General features: G+C 41.0%; 1 non-coding gene across 1 annotated transcript; it reads right to left on the reverse strand.

Moving 5' to 3' along the window:
* Positions 1-5,775: 5,775 nt before the first annotated feature.
* LOC111549653 lies at positions 5,776-5,987 on the reverse strand. The gene has a single exon (XR_002733800.2). It is a non-coding gene; the product is annotated as a small nucleolar RNA U3 (small nucleolar RNA).
* Between the last annotated feature and the right edge of the window lie 8,027 nt (positions 5,988-14,014).

Here is a 14,014-nt window from a genome sequence, read left to right on the forward strand (position 1 = left end):
ACATTATATATAATGAGACCAATTTGGCAAAAGAATATACAAATTATAAATATATATGCACCCAACAGTGAAGTACCCAGATACGTAAAGCAAATATTAGATCTAAAGAAAGAGATAGACCCTATTACAATAATAGTTGGGGACGTCAGCATTGGACATACCGTCTAGACAGAAAACCAACAAAGAAACATTAGATTCAAACCACACCATAGACCAAATGGACCTAATAGAGATTTCCAGAACATTTCACCCAACAGCTGCAGAATACAAACTATTTTCATCAGTACGTGCAACACTCTCCAGGGCTGACCATATGGTAATACACAAAAGAGGTCTCAAAAAATTAAAAAAAATCAAACTCATATCAAGTATTTTATCTGATCATAATGAAATAAAATGACATCAAAAACAAGAGGAACACTCAAAAGTATTCAAATACACGGAAATTAAACAACATACTCCTGAATAACCCATGGGTGAAGGAATAAATTAAGTATAAAATTTAAAAATTCCTTGAAACAAATGAAAATAGAAACACAACATACCAAAACATATGAAATGTAGCAAAAGCAGTATTGAGATAAGTTTATAGCAATAAATGCCTACATCAAAAAACTAGAAAGATTTCAAATAAACAACCTAAAAACTTCAAGGAACTAGAAAAACAAGAACAAGCCAAACCCAAAATTAGTAGAAAAAAAGAAATCATAAGGATCCAAACATTAATACACAAAATTAAGACTAAAAAAAGACAATAAAACAAAAATGTTTTTTAAATATTAAAAAATAGACAAACCATTAGCTAGACTAATAAAGAAAAAAGAGAGAAGATCCAAATAAATACAATTAGAAACAAAGAGAGACATCACAATGGATACCAAATAAACACAAAGAATCACTAGAGACAAATACGGACAAATATACACCAATAAATTTGGAAACCTAGAGGAAATGGTAAATCGCTGGATACATATGCCCTACCAACATTGAACCAAGAAGAAACAGAAAAACTAAATAGACCAATAACAAGTAACGAGATTGAACCAGTAATGAAAAGTCTTCCAAAGAAAAAGTTCAAGACTGGATGAAATCTGCTGAACCTTTAAAGAAGAATCAATACCAATTCTTCTCAAACTATTTCAAAATATTGAAGCAGAGAGAATTCTTCCTCTCTCATTCTATGAGGCCAGCATTATTCTGATGCCCAAACCAAACAAGGACACAACAAAAAGAGAAAACTACAGCATCCCCGGTAAACAGAGACACAGAAATTCTCAACAAAATACTATCAAACTAAATCTAACAACACATCAAAAACATAATTCACCATGATTAAGTAGGATTTTATCCCAGGAATGCGAGGATTGTCCAAATACACAAATCAGTAAATGTCATACATCACATCAATAAAATGAAGGACAAAAGCAATATAATCATCTCAATAGATGCAGGAAAACCTTTTGATAAAACTCAACCTCCCTTCATGATAAAAACTCTTTTTTCTTTTTCTTTCTTTTTTGAGACAGGGTCTCACTTTGTTACCTAGGCTTGAGTGCAGTGGCGTCATCATGGCTCACTGCAGTCTCAACCTTGTGGGCTCAAGCAATCCTCCTGCCTCAGCCTTCTGAGTAGCTGAGACTACAGGTGCATGGTACCACGCCTGGCTCTTTTTTTTTTTTTTTTTTTTCTTTATACAGACAAGGTAAAAACTCTTTTTTTTTTTTTTTTTTTTTTGAGACGGAGTCTTACTCTGTCGCCCAGGCTGGAGTGCAGTGGCTGGATCTCAGCTCACTGCAAGCTCCGCCTCCCGGGTTTACGCCATTCTCCTGCCTCAGCCTCCGGAGTAGCTGGGACTACAGGCGCCCGCCACCTCGCGCGGCTAGTTTTTTGTATTTTTAGTAGAGACGGGGTTTCACCATGTTAGCCAGGATGGTCTCGATCTCCTGACCTCGTGATCCGCCCGTCTCGGCCTCCCAAAGTGCTGGGATTACAGGCTTGAGCCACCGCGCCCGGCAGACAAGGTAAAAACTCTTAATAAATTAGGTATAGAAAAAAAGTACCTGAACATAATAAAGGCCATATACGGAAAACTCATAGCTAACATCTTATTGAATGAGGAAAAGCTACCACTCTCATCACTATTAGTCATCATAGTACTAGAAGCCCTAGCCAGGGCAATTAGGCAAGAGAAAGAAATAAAAGGCATCCAAATTGGAGAGCAGGAAGTCAAATTGTCTCTCTTTATAGATGACATGATTGTATAAACCTAAAGACTCTCAAAAAAACAAAAAAAAAAACAACAACAAAAAACCAACTCAGAACTGATAAATGAATTTAGTAAAGTTGCAGGATACAAAATTAATATACAAAAATCACTGGCATTTTTATACATGAACAATGAGCTAGCTGAAAAGGAAATCAAGAATAAAATCTCATTTACAATAGCTACAAAAAATAAAATACCTACAAATGAATTTAACCAAGGAATTGAAAAATCTCTACAAGGAAAACCATAAAACATGGATGAAAGAAATTTAAGAAGATACAAACAAATAGAAAGACAGCCCATCCTCATGAATTGGAAGACTTAATATTGTTAAAATGACAATACTACCCAAACAACAGATTCAACACCATACCTATCAAAATACCAAGGACATTCTTCATGGAAATAGAAAAAAAAATTTTTTTTTAATTAGCATGGAAACACAAAAGACCCTGAAAGGATAGTCAAAGCAAACCTGGGCTAAAAGAATAAAGCCAGAGGTATCACACTACCAGACCTCAAAATATACTTTAGGTCAGGTGCAGTGGCTCATGCCTGTAATTCCAATAGTTTGGGAGGCCAAGGCAGGAGGATCTTTTGATGCCAAGAGTTTGAGACCAACCTGGGCAATAGTGTGACCCTGTCTCTATTACAAAATATTTTTAAATTATTTTTTAAAAACAAAACAAAACATACTACAAAGTTGTAGTAACCAAAGTAGCACAGTACTGGCACAAAAACAAATACACATAGACCAATGGAATACAGAGAATCCAGAAATTAATTTACATATACCAAGCAACTGATTTTTGACAAAGGTGCCAAGAACAATCATAGCGGAAAGGACAGTCTCTTCAGTAAGCGGTGCTGGGAAAACTGGATATCCATATGCAGAAGGATAAAACTACATTCCCACCTCTCACCCTATAAAAAATTAAGTCAAAATAGATCAAAGGCCTAAATGTGACACCTAAAACAATAAAACTACTAGAAGGAAACACAGGGGAAGTGCTTCAGGATATTGGTCTGGGAAAAGATTTTATGAATAAGACCTCAAAAGCACAAGCAACACAAGCAAAAATAAATGGAATTATACTAAATGAAAAAGCTTCTACACAGCAAAGGAAACAATCAACAGAGTAAAAAGACAACCTGTAGAATGTGAACAAGTATGTGCAAGCTACTCATCTAACAGGGGATTAACATCCACAATATGTGAGGAACTCAAACATCTCAACAGCAAAAAAACAAACCATCAAATTGAAAAATGGGTGAAAGATTTGAATAGACATTTCTCAAAAGAAGACATACAATTGGCCAACAAATACATGGAAAAATGCTCAACATCACTAATTATCAGGGAAACGCAGATCAAAACCACAATGAGATATCACCTCACCCTGGATGGGATATCTATTATCAAAAAGATATCTATTAACAAAAAATAACAAACGCTGGTGAAAAAGGGAACTCCTACACATTGTTGGTGGGAATGTAAACTAGTACAGCCACGATGAAGATATGGAGGTTCCTTAAAAAACTACAAATAGAACTGCCACATGATCCAGCAATCCCATTAAAGGAAATTTATCCAAGTAAAAGAAAATCATTATATTGAGTATGTACAATTATTATTTGTCAAACTAAAAAATTTAAAAACAAAAGAACAATAATAAAAGGAGCTTTCTTAAATCAGAATATGTAGATATATGATATTGGTTGCAACAGCTGCAGAATTCCCCATAGTATGACTGTGCAGGATTTATTTAAAATCTCTCCTGTTGCTGGACATTCAGGTTGTTTTTTGTTTTTGTCTATTACCAACACTGCTACAATGAACATTTTGGTTCGTTTATTTATAGAAAAAGTATTTGCTGACCACTTTCTATGTGCCAGGTACAGTTTTATAACCCTATAATATAGTATGATGTATATTGACATATATTCTTTTGTGAGGATATCAATAAACAGAAGGAGAATTGCTGCATTTGAGGAAATGTGCATTTTTGGTTTTGATAAATATTTCCAAAATGCTTGCTGAAAGGGCTGCAGAAATCTATACTTTCTTCAAGAGTATATGCAAACGGTTAATTTCCCCATTCTTGCCAACACTGGGTGTCATCAAACTTTAAAACTTTTGCCAGTCTGATAAGCAAAAAAAAAAAAAAAAAAAAAAAAAAAAAAAAAAAAAAAAAAAAAAAATGGCTTCTTGTTACTATTTTGACTTGCATAATTATGAGTGAAAGTGAGCATCTTTTCTTGCTTATTGGCCACTTGTATTTCTTTCTCGGTGAACTGCATGTTCCTAACAGCTGGGTGGTTTTCTGTTGAGCTGTTTTCTTCTTACAGATTTGTACTTGTTCCCCATAAATTAAGGAAAACAGTCAGTCCTTTGTCATATGTATTGCAAAGCTCTTTTCCAGGTAATCTTTTGTCTTTTGACTTTGTGGTAATTTTTGAAATGCTTCTTGGTAGAGATAACATTCAAGTTGAGTCTTGAAGGGTGAGTGATGATGCTAATTATTAACTCTTGTCTAGTCCTTCTAAGTGCTGAGTGTGTTTCTAAGTACTTTAATATTTGATAACTCATTTAATTTTTTTACAACAACCCTAGGAGGCAAAACTGTTGTCATCCCCACTTTAAGAGGAGGAAACGGAGGCATAGAGGCAGTTAAATAACTTTTCCAGGACTTCATAGCTGGTGAGGGGCAAAGACAAAAATCAAAACCCTGAAGAGCTATTTGCAAGGTAGTCTGGGAACAGTAGCAAAGACATGGAGGTGAAAACAATACAAAATATCAGAGGAATTACAAGGAATTCCCATGCATTTGGCATAAAGATAGGCTGCTTCATGGGGAAGGAAGGGAGACAAAATATCGAGGCCTCGGGACAGGTTGTGTCTTGGTAAAAGGTGCATTAGGCTTGTCTCCTGAGCTGGGGCATAGTTTCCTTGAGTTCAGGGTCCACATCCAGACCCCATATTACATAGCATCCTGCAGAACATATCCAAGCAGATGGGAGAAAGTTGAAATATCTGTTATTGTGTGTGATATAAGGCATTTTATAGTGCTTAGCTCATGACTCAATAATATTTTTGGGTTCCCTGACTTAATTCATGGAGTGGTCAGGCCTTTTATATACAGCTCATGCTCTGTTCTGGGCAAAATGGAGTCTCTGCTTTATGTATCACTGGCAGCAAATGTTTCCTTTAGCTGCTGTCTTCAGTCCCACCATCACAAAGCACATGTGAGAGCTGTCTTCCCTGTTCTCAGTGTGAACTCTGGGAGGATAATATAACCCCAAGTAAACATAGTTATTGAGATAACTCTGCCACCCTAGGTCATGTGATGCCTCCAAAGACAGATATAAATAATTCCCCTACAGTTAACATATTGGTGTCCTTCCTACACAAAGGTGATACTAAGCCCTGTGTGATGGGCAAATGATTCTGGAATGACCAAATGTGCATTCAGTTTCTTTCTTTCTTCTTTTTAAATGTTGAAACAGGAATCACTCAGGCTGCATCCTCTCTCCCTTCCACTTTCCCTGAGATGAGAGAAGAACCATCATCAATGGCAAATGCAGTTGTAGTGAAGTAACACCAAGAGCTGGCTTCACACGCCACAGAGAATGCTGCACCTCTTCCTTGTGGTTTCTGTGGCTCCTCACGCTGAGCAACTTCTGCAGCCACAAATCATATAAATGATCCCTGAAAGTGCAGTGTTTCCATTTCTTACTAATGGAATCGTGCTCTGCTCACCTCCAATTTGACAGTGTTTGGCAGCTTTGTCATGAACTTCTCATTGCTGAGGCAGGAACTATAGGAATATTAGCCTCAGAAGCAGTGTGGTGAGGGACAAAGAGTCTAAGATGAGGAACCTAATATTGCATCATCGCCTAGTGGCAGGGATGGCAAAACACTGTCATTCCCCACCCTGTGTCCCTGGCAGACATTGCTAATCAATCATGCACTCTTGTCTGCTGAACCTGAGGAGCCTCAGACTCCTCAAAATGGTGGCCCTGAGTCACATCTTAGTTAATTGCACGTGGCTCTTGAAATGAAATGTATTTGTTATCCCCAGCCTAATGATTACAAAGCCATAGTTTTGGAGTCACACAAATCTGGGTTTAAATTTTGGCTGTGTCATCTGAGTAACTTAGCCTCTCTAAGCTTCTGCTCCCACCATCATCACATCCCTCAGAGAGTGTGTGGGAAGGGCAGTGTGTCTTAAGTTCCTTGAAAAAATGCAAAACCCGGTTCCAGTGTCAAATCCAAGGAGTTACTTAGAATCTCTGGACTGCTCCCAGTTTCCTTCCAGGAAAAATTAGGGTTGTGAAAGTTGTCAAAATCAAAATGGAGTCACTAATGTTAAAAAAAGAAAGAAAGAACCCTGACAAATGGAGCTGGGAAAGGTCATGAAGACAGAGTTCTCATACGTGTATGCCTGATAACAAAAACTATTACACAAGACTCTGTAAAAACCATGACTTTGCACAAAGGCCATTGCAACCTTATACAAAAAAGACTTCTGTGAAGACATCTGCCCAGCCACTGCCTGTCCAAGCCCAGACTGGCATCACCCTTGTTATTGGTCTTTGGCGTCAAGGATAATTATGTCAGAACAAATATGTAATCCTTCTCTTTCTTTCTTTAAAAATCTGTCTTCCTTTACTTCCCTGAATATGTACATAGTTTACTATGATATGCATATTCCCAATACAGTGCTCTATTCCTAGATAAATATCTTTTTCTTTTAAAGAGACTCTCCTTGTTTGCTATTTGTGTTAACTGAGAAAAAGATTAGGCTGTCTCTGAAGTCAGTCTCTTCCAGCTCATTTGACAGGACTGGGCTGCTTCCCTCTCATGCATTCATTCGATGGCTTTGCCTAACTGCCACTTCAGCTTGGACACGCACTGTTCTAGGCTCTGGGGCAGGGGCCCCACCTTCTAGGAGCATATATTCTAGCGGGAAGATAGACAATAAAAAATTTGTCAAATCTGTTTTATGGCACATTACAAGTCAGGCAACATCAGCAGATGGAAGTAACACAGAGAAAAATAAAAGTGGGTGGCTGAAGAGGGGAGCCTGGGCAGATTCCAGGGCTGCTGATTCTGCAGTGAGAAGGAACTAAGTGCCCTACAGAGAGACTTGAGGCTGGAGGTTAGCTCTTTGTTCTAGCAAAACACTTGGGAATTATGAGAAGATTCCATTGACTGCCACCCCTGTTCCCACCCTCTCCTTCTGAAAGAAACTTGTGTGGCTGCAGGCACAACATAGGCCTATGTGCAGCTTTCTTCCCTGGCTGGGCCTGGAGGCCTCACAGTTCATTTCCTGTTCTTTGGGATGGGGTGAGGAGTGGTCTATCTGGCCTCCACCTATGCAGCCAGGGGCTTCCACTCACTGTTGCTCGGTAGCTTCTGGGCTGGGGAGGAGCAGAGTTCTCTGGGTCCACTCCATTGCCCCTTTTGTCCTGGTATCTCCAGCATGGGACTGTGGTAGGTGGCATCTTCACCTGGGAATGGCTAGAGAAAGTCACGAGGGCCATGTGTAATGAACAGGCAGCCCCTGGAGGCCCAAGCAGGAGGTGGCAAGAGTGGCAAATGGAAATGCCCAAGAGGAGAGGCGAGCAGTGGGTGTAGGTGAAGAGCTGGGTGTGGGTGCATACCTTCTTTGGGCAGTGAGGCAGGATTGTGGCAGAGCTGACTGTTGGCGTGCAGGATGCCCAGAATTTGAAGGCAGCAGAGAAGTCTGTAGACAATCAGATGGAGCATCAGGACAAGAATAGACTGGCACGGACTCCAAGAGCACTGGCTTAGGTGTCAGCACACCCTGAGTTGACATCCAGGCCACCTACAATGGCAAGAAATGTCTAATCACTGTAATGTTACTATTCAGGTAGGGCCTGCCTAGGTGATGACCAGGACGAAGATGCTCAGACCATCATCTTCCTCCAGGATAAGCACCACACAAGCACGTCATGAGGCACCTTAGGCACACGCTTGGCATTGCCACCATTACAGGGATGTCCAGATTGGAGACATAATGGCAGGGGGTAAGGGCCAGCTCCTGAGCAAGAAAGACCATCTGTTGCTTCTGCATGCTGAGGGGTCAAGGCTGCTGGCACCAAGAAGCACTTTCAGAAATTAAAGCCCCAAGAGACCTCCATTCCCTTAATAAGGTTTTCCTACCACATGGCTCAATTTATAAATTTATAAAACACATCTGTAGACTGGGATGAACTGCTACTGAGCTGATATTTCTGCAGGAATCAAATCTGAAAGTGAGGCAGTGCTGGGCTTTAGACTCTAGCCTGGGCTAGCTTGGAGCAGAATTGGGAAGCAAGGTGTGGTGGATTGAATATGTCCCCCCAAAATTCATGACCACCCAAAACCTCAAATATAACCTTATTTGGAAATAGGGTAGTTGCAGATGTCCTCAGTTAAGGTGAGATTATACTAGATTAGAGAGGGACCTAAATCCATTGGTGCCCTTACAAGAAAAGGAGAGGACACATGGGGAAACACACCAGGAGGAAGGCCGCATGACAATGAAGGCAGAGATTGGAGTGATGCAGCTGCAAGCTCAGAAATGCCAAAGATTATTGGAGCCACCAGAAACTAGTGAGAGGCAAGGAGGATTCTTCTCTGGAGGCTCCAGAGGGAGCACAGTCCTTCATTTTGAGTTTCTAGCCTCCAGAACTGTGAGGGGATACGTTGCTGTTGTTTCCAGCCACCCAGTTTGTGGTAATTCATTACTGCATCTCTAGGAACCTAATACATACAAAAAAACCATTTTTAAAAAATCTGGCTCTTCAGCTGGGCACAGTGACTCATGTCTGTAATCCCAGCACTTTGGGAGGCTGAAGTGGGAAGATCACTTGAGGTCAGAAGTTCAAGACCAGCCTGGCCGACATGGTGAAATCCATCTCTACTAAAAGTAATTTTTAAAAAATTAACCCAGTGTGGTGCTATGCGTCTGTAATCCCAGCTACTTGGGAGGCTGAGGCAGGAGAATCCCTTGAACCTGGGAGGCAGAGGCTGCAGTGAGCCAAGATTATGTCACTGCACTCCAGCCTCAGCAACAGAGCAAGACTGTCAAAAAAAAAACAAAACAAAAAACAAAAAAAAACCTCTTCTCTATGAAAGAAAGAATGAAAGAGAAAGAAGAGAGGGAGGGAGGGAGGGAGGGAGGAAGGAAGGAAGGAAGGAAGGAAGGAAGGAAGGAAGGAAGGAAGGAAAGAAGGAAGGAAGGAAGGAAGGATCAACCCTAGGTATAGTTACTTCTGGGTTTTTTTTTTTTTTTTTTTTTTTTTTTTCTGTATTCCTCCTCCTGGGTAGCCTTGTCACGTGGAGGGTAAGAGCCACACAGCCTGGATTTGACTCCTACCTCTGCAACTCACCAGCTCTGGGGGCTAGCCAAATCTCTCTGAGCCTTTGAGTCCTCATCTCTATGGGGCATATTGAAGAGTAAGTGAGAGAGCATGAGGAAGCTCAGGTATAGGCCTGGACTGGTGTGGGTCCTCAGTGAGTGCTGGCTGCCTTTCCTCTATGGTGAACGTCACACAAGCACGCCATGAGACACACCTGGGCCCCCTCTTGCCAGCCCTAGCATCATGCCAATCACTAGGCATTCCTGAGTGCTGTCTTCTTCAGAAGACTCTGTGTCAGCAAGATGTTTTTGTCCCCCTAACAACCCACCCATATCTAGTATCTTAGTCTGATGTTCCAAGCCAGCAACATTTTTATCTATCAAGAATTAAGAGCCTGCAAGATAAGATGGAATGGAGGGCAGGATGATCCAGCTATAGAGAGTTGGGCTGTGCTGCCGTGTTGCACAATTCAAGAGGGTCACCGTTTATCATGCATTCATACGAAAGGTTTCCCCTAGAGTTGGGTATTTTGGTGACCCTGAAGTGGCCTTAAAAGTATGGAAGAGTGAGGAGATGGGAGAAGAAAGGAATCTCCTCCTCTTCCTCCTCCTTCTTCTTCTTATTGTTAATCTTCTTCTCATTCTCCTCCTCCTCCTTCTCCTCCTCCTCTTTCTCCTCCTCCTCCTTCTCTTTCTCCTTCTCCTTCTCCTTCTTCAGAGACAGGCTCTCACTCTGTTGCCCAGCCAGGAGTGCAGTGGTACGATCTTGGCTCACTGCAGCCTTGATCTCCTGTGCTTAAGCGATTCTTCAACTTCAGCCTCCCAAGTAGCTAGGACTACAGGTACATGCCACCACCACACCTGACTAATTTTTGTATTTTTTGTAGGGATGGAGTTTCATCATGTTGCCCAGGCTGGTCTCAAACTTTTAGGCTCAAGTGATCCACCTGCCTCAGCCTCCCAAAGTACTGGGATTACAGGCATGAGCCACGCACGTGGCCCTTTCTCTTTTTTTGGATAACATAATTACACACTTTGTTATGTCTGGAGAAAGGTATGTGTATTGGGGATTAGGGAATTTGGGGAGGGGAAATGCTCAGATACTGAATCCATTTATATGAAAACATTTTGCAAGGGAAGAGGTGGGGAAAGAACCTACTCAATCTTAATAATAGAGAGAGGGAGAGAGGGCAGGCAGGAGAGAGAGAGAGAGAAGAAAGTTATGTTTTCCTCTTATGAAATCTCAGTGCAATCACCACAGGGCTGGCTGACAACAGGCCTAGGCCAACAAAGGCAGATTACACAGTGCCTCCCTGTAGCAGGCCGGCTGCCGGCAGCTGTCACTAAGCCTTCAGGGGGCTGGCTGCAGGCACCTGCCAGGAAGAACTTTAAAACCCAACAGAAGGGATGGCAGGGAAGCCCAAAAAATGCCATCAAAATGCTAAAACCGCAAATAACCAAAGTGAGGAAGGCAAAGAGAAGGCTCTAGATCCTCATGTGAACTGGTGAAGATCCCGAGGGAGCCCTGCAGAGCTGGAGAGGGGTGTACCTGCCAGCAGTCATCAGGAGAGGCCAAAGGAGGACAAAATATGTGAGAGTTAAAAGAAACCTTTCATCTCATGGAGGTGGGGAGTAGAGTGGTTGTTACTAGAGGTTGGGAGTGGAGAGAAGAAAGGTCGGTTATTGGGTACAAAATTACAGTTAGATCAGACTAATTAAGTTCTGTAGGCTAAGCACGGTGGCTCACGCCTGTAATCCCAGGACTTTGGGAGACCAAGGCAGGAGGATTGCTTGAGCCCTGGAGTTCGAGATCTGCCTGAGCAACATGGTGGAACCCCTGTTTCTACAAAAAATACAAAAATTAGCTGGACGTGGTGGTGTGTGCCTGTTACTTGGGAGTCCAGTTACTTGGGAGGCTGAGGTGGGGGTGGGAGGATCACCTGAGCCTGGGAGGTAGAGGTTGCAGTGAGCTGAGATTGTGCTACTGTACTCCAGCCTGGGTGATAGAGTGGGACTCTATCTAAAAAAATAAAAACAAAAATAAAAAAATAAAATAAATTTCTAGCTTTGATAGTATAGTAGGGCAACTATAATTAACAATAATTTATAGTAGATTTCAAAATAGCTAGAAGAGAGGACTTGAAATGTTCCCAACACAAATAAATGATTTATGTTTGAGGTGATGGATATCCTAATGGCCCTGATTTGATCATTACACATTGTGTTCATGTATGAAAATATCACACGTATCCCATAAATATATACAGATATTGTGTATCAATTTAAAAATACAGAAACACTGGAGGAGGTTTGGACCTAGGAACCACGAAAGGAGGGAAACTAGTGTTAACTGAGAAAAATAAGCACTAACTAGTTCAATTAGGGTTTATAGTTCATATTTACCGAGGATTTATTAACTGCCAGGAACCATTCTAAGTAACTTAGGTTTATTATCTAATTTAATTTCAACATCAGCTATGTAAGGTATGGGAGGTTATTATCTCCATTTTACAGATAAGATAATTAACGCATTGGTGATTTAAATAACTGGCCCAGGGCCTTTCAGCTAATAAATGGCAGAGCCAATGCTCAATAAATACTAGATAATTGAATGAATAAAAGAATAACAAACTAATCTCTTCCTCCTGAAATATTTTAACAGAGTAATAGATCTTTGGATGTGGTTTATGACAAGTCTGTCACAGTATTTGACAAAATCTCTCATAAGTCTTGATAGAATTGGAGAACTGAGGGTGGAGTGATAGTATAGTTCGTGGGATTTGTTAACTAAGAAGACTCAGTCCAGAAGGCCTCCTGTGGCATTTTCTATTCCCGTTCCTGTTTTGTCCATTTCTTTTAAGTCTCTGACTTGACAAATACATATCTGTCAAATTTGAAGATGCCCTACCCTGGGAGAGATAACTGGGGCATAGAATGATATAATAAAAATTCCCAGTAATTGGGCAATAAACTAAAATGAACAGGGTTAAATTTAAAAGGATACAGGTAAAGTCCTGCCCCAGAGGCTCAAAAAGTTAACTGTTCCATTATAACCTGGGAGAGACTCAACAGGCCTAGATGAAGAAGACCTTAGGATGGAAGATGGCTCCAACCTCAACCTGAGTTGTCAGTGGAATGTGACTTCTTAAGAACCAAATGCAGTCTGAATTGTGCTGACAGTTTTGTATACCCACAGTGAAGACATCCCATAATATTTTACACTGGTTAGATCCCTTTTGAAACAGAGTGTTTTTTGTTTTTTGAGACAGTCTCACTCTGTCACCCAGGCTGGAGTGCAGTGGTGCGATCTCGGCTCACTGCAACCTCTGCCTCCTGGGTTCAAACAATTCTCCTGCCTCAGCCTCCCAAGTAACTGGGATTACAGGTGCATGCCACCACGCCCAGCTACTTGTTTTTGTATTTTAATAGAGATGGGATTTCACCGTGTTGCCCAGGCTGGTCTCGAACTCCTGAGCTCTGGCAGTCCACCCTCCTTGGCCTCCCAAAGTGCTAGGATTACAGGTGTGAACCACCACGCCCAGCCCAGAGTGGGTTTTAAGCACATTTTAAGAGGCAAACTTCGGCATGCCCAGAGAAGGGCATCTGGTGAAATCTCTGTAAACCACTTTACATTCAGAATGAAAGAAGGTATATGGATGCTTACCTTAGAAGACTGAAGCCCTAGGAGATATGTCATAGTTGTCTGAAATTATTTGAGGAATTATCCAAATAACTCCAAAAGGCCAAAGTATAAGATCAATGGGTAAAAATTACAGAATGGCATATCTTCACAATGCAGAGGTATACCATGAGGATTTTTGTCCTCAAAATACCTGAGTTACTTAATTTCTCCTGCTCTTAGTTTCCTCTTCTGTAAAGTAGGGCTAATAATAGTAACTCTTTTCAAAGGAATATTGTAAAACGAAGTTGAAATCAGACATGTAAAGTGCATAGCCCAGTGTCTAACATGTAGGAGTCAACTTTAGAGGGTTAGTATTTACTTTATAATAACTTTAAAAACACATAGAGATGCCTAACAGTGGAAGAGATTGCTTTTGAAGTCAGTAAGCAAACATCCTGCCACCGAGCGTTTCTAAGTGTTTGCAGAGGAGCTGTGGAAGGGACTCAACCACTGGGTGGGGGATTGGAGTCAGTGGTTCTCAGGGTCTCAGTCATTGAATGATTCCATGATTTTACATATCTACTGACCACTGTCAAAGGGGAAAAAGTCTTAGTGTTCTCCTAATCACAGCCAAGGATTCAAAAGCCAATTGAACCACAGGTTCACCCAAAGTGTGACTTGTTCCCAAGCATTGTCACACCAGTCCCGGGTAAGGACTTTATAGGTAGACATCTTTTGCCTTTGCCTACAGTCTCC

The sequence above is a fragment of the Piliocolobus tephrosceles genome, chromosome 1 (genome assembly GCF_002776525.5).
Source record: "Piliocolobus tephrosceles isolate RC106 chromosome 1, ASM277652v3, whole genome shotgun sequence".
Taxonomy (NCBI): Eukaryota; Metazoa; Chordata; class Mammalia; order Primates; family Cercopithecidae; genus Piliocolobus; species Piliocolobus tephrosceles.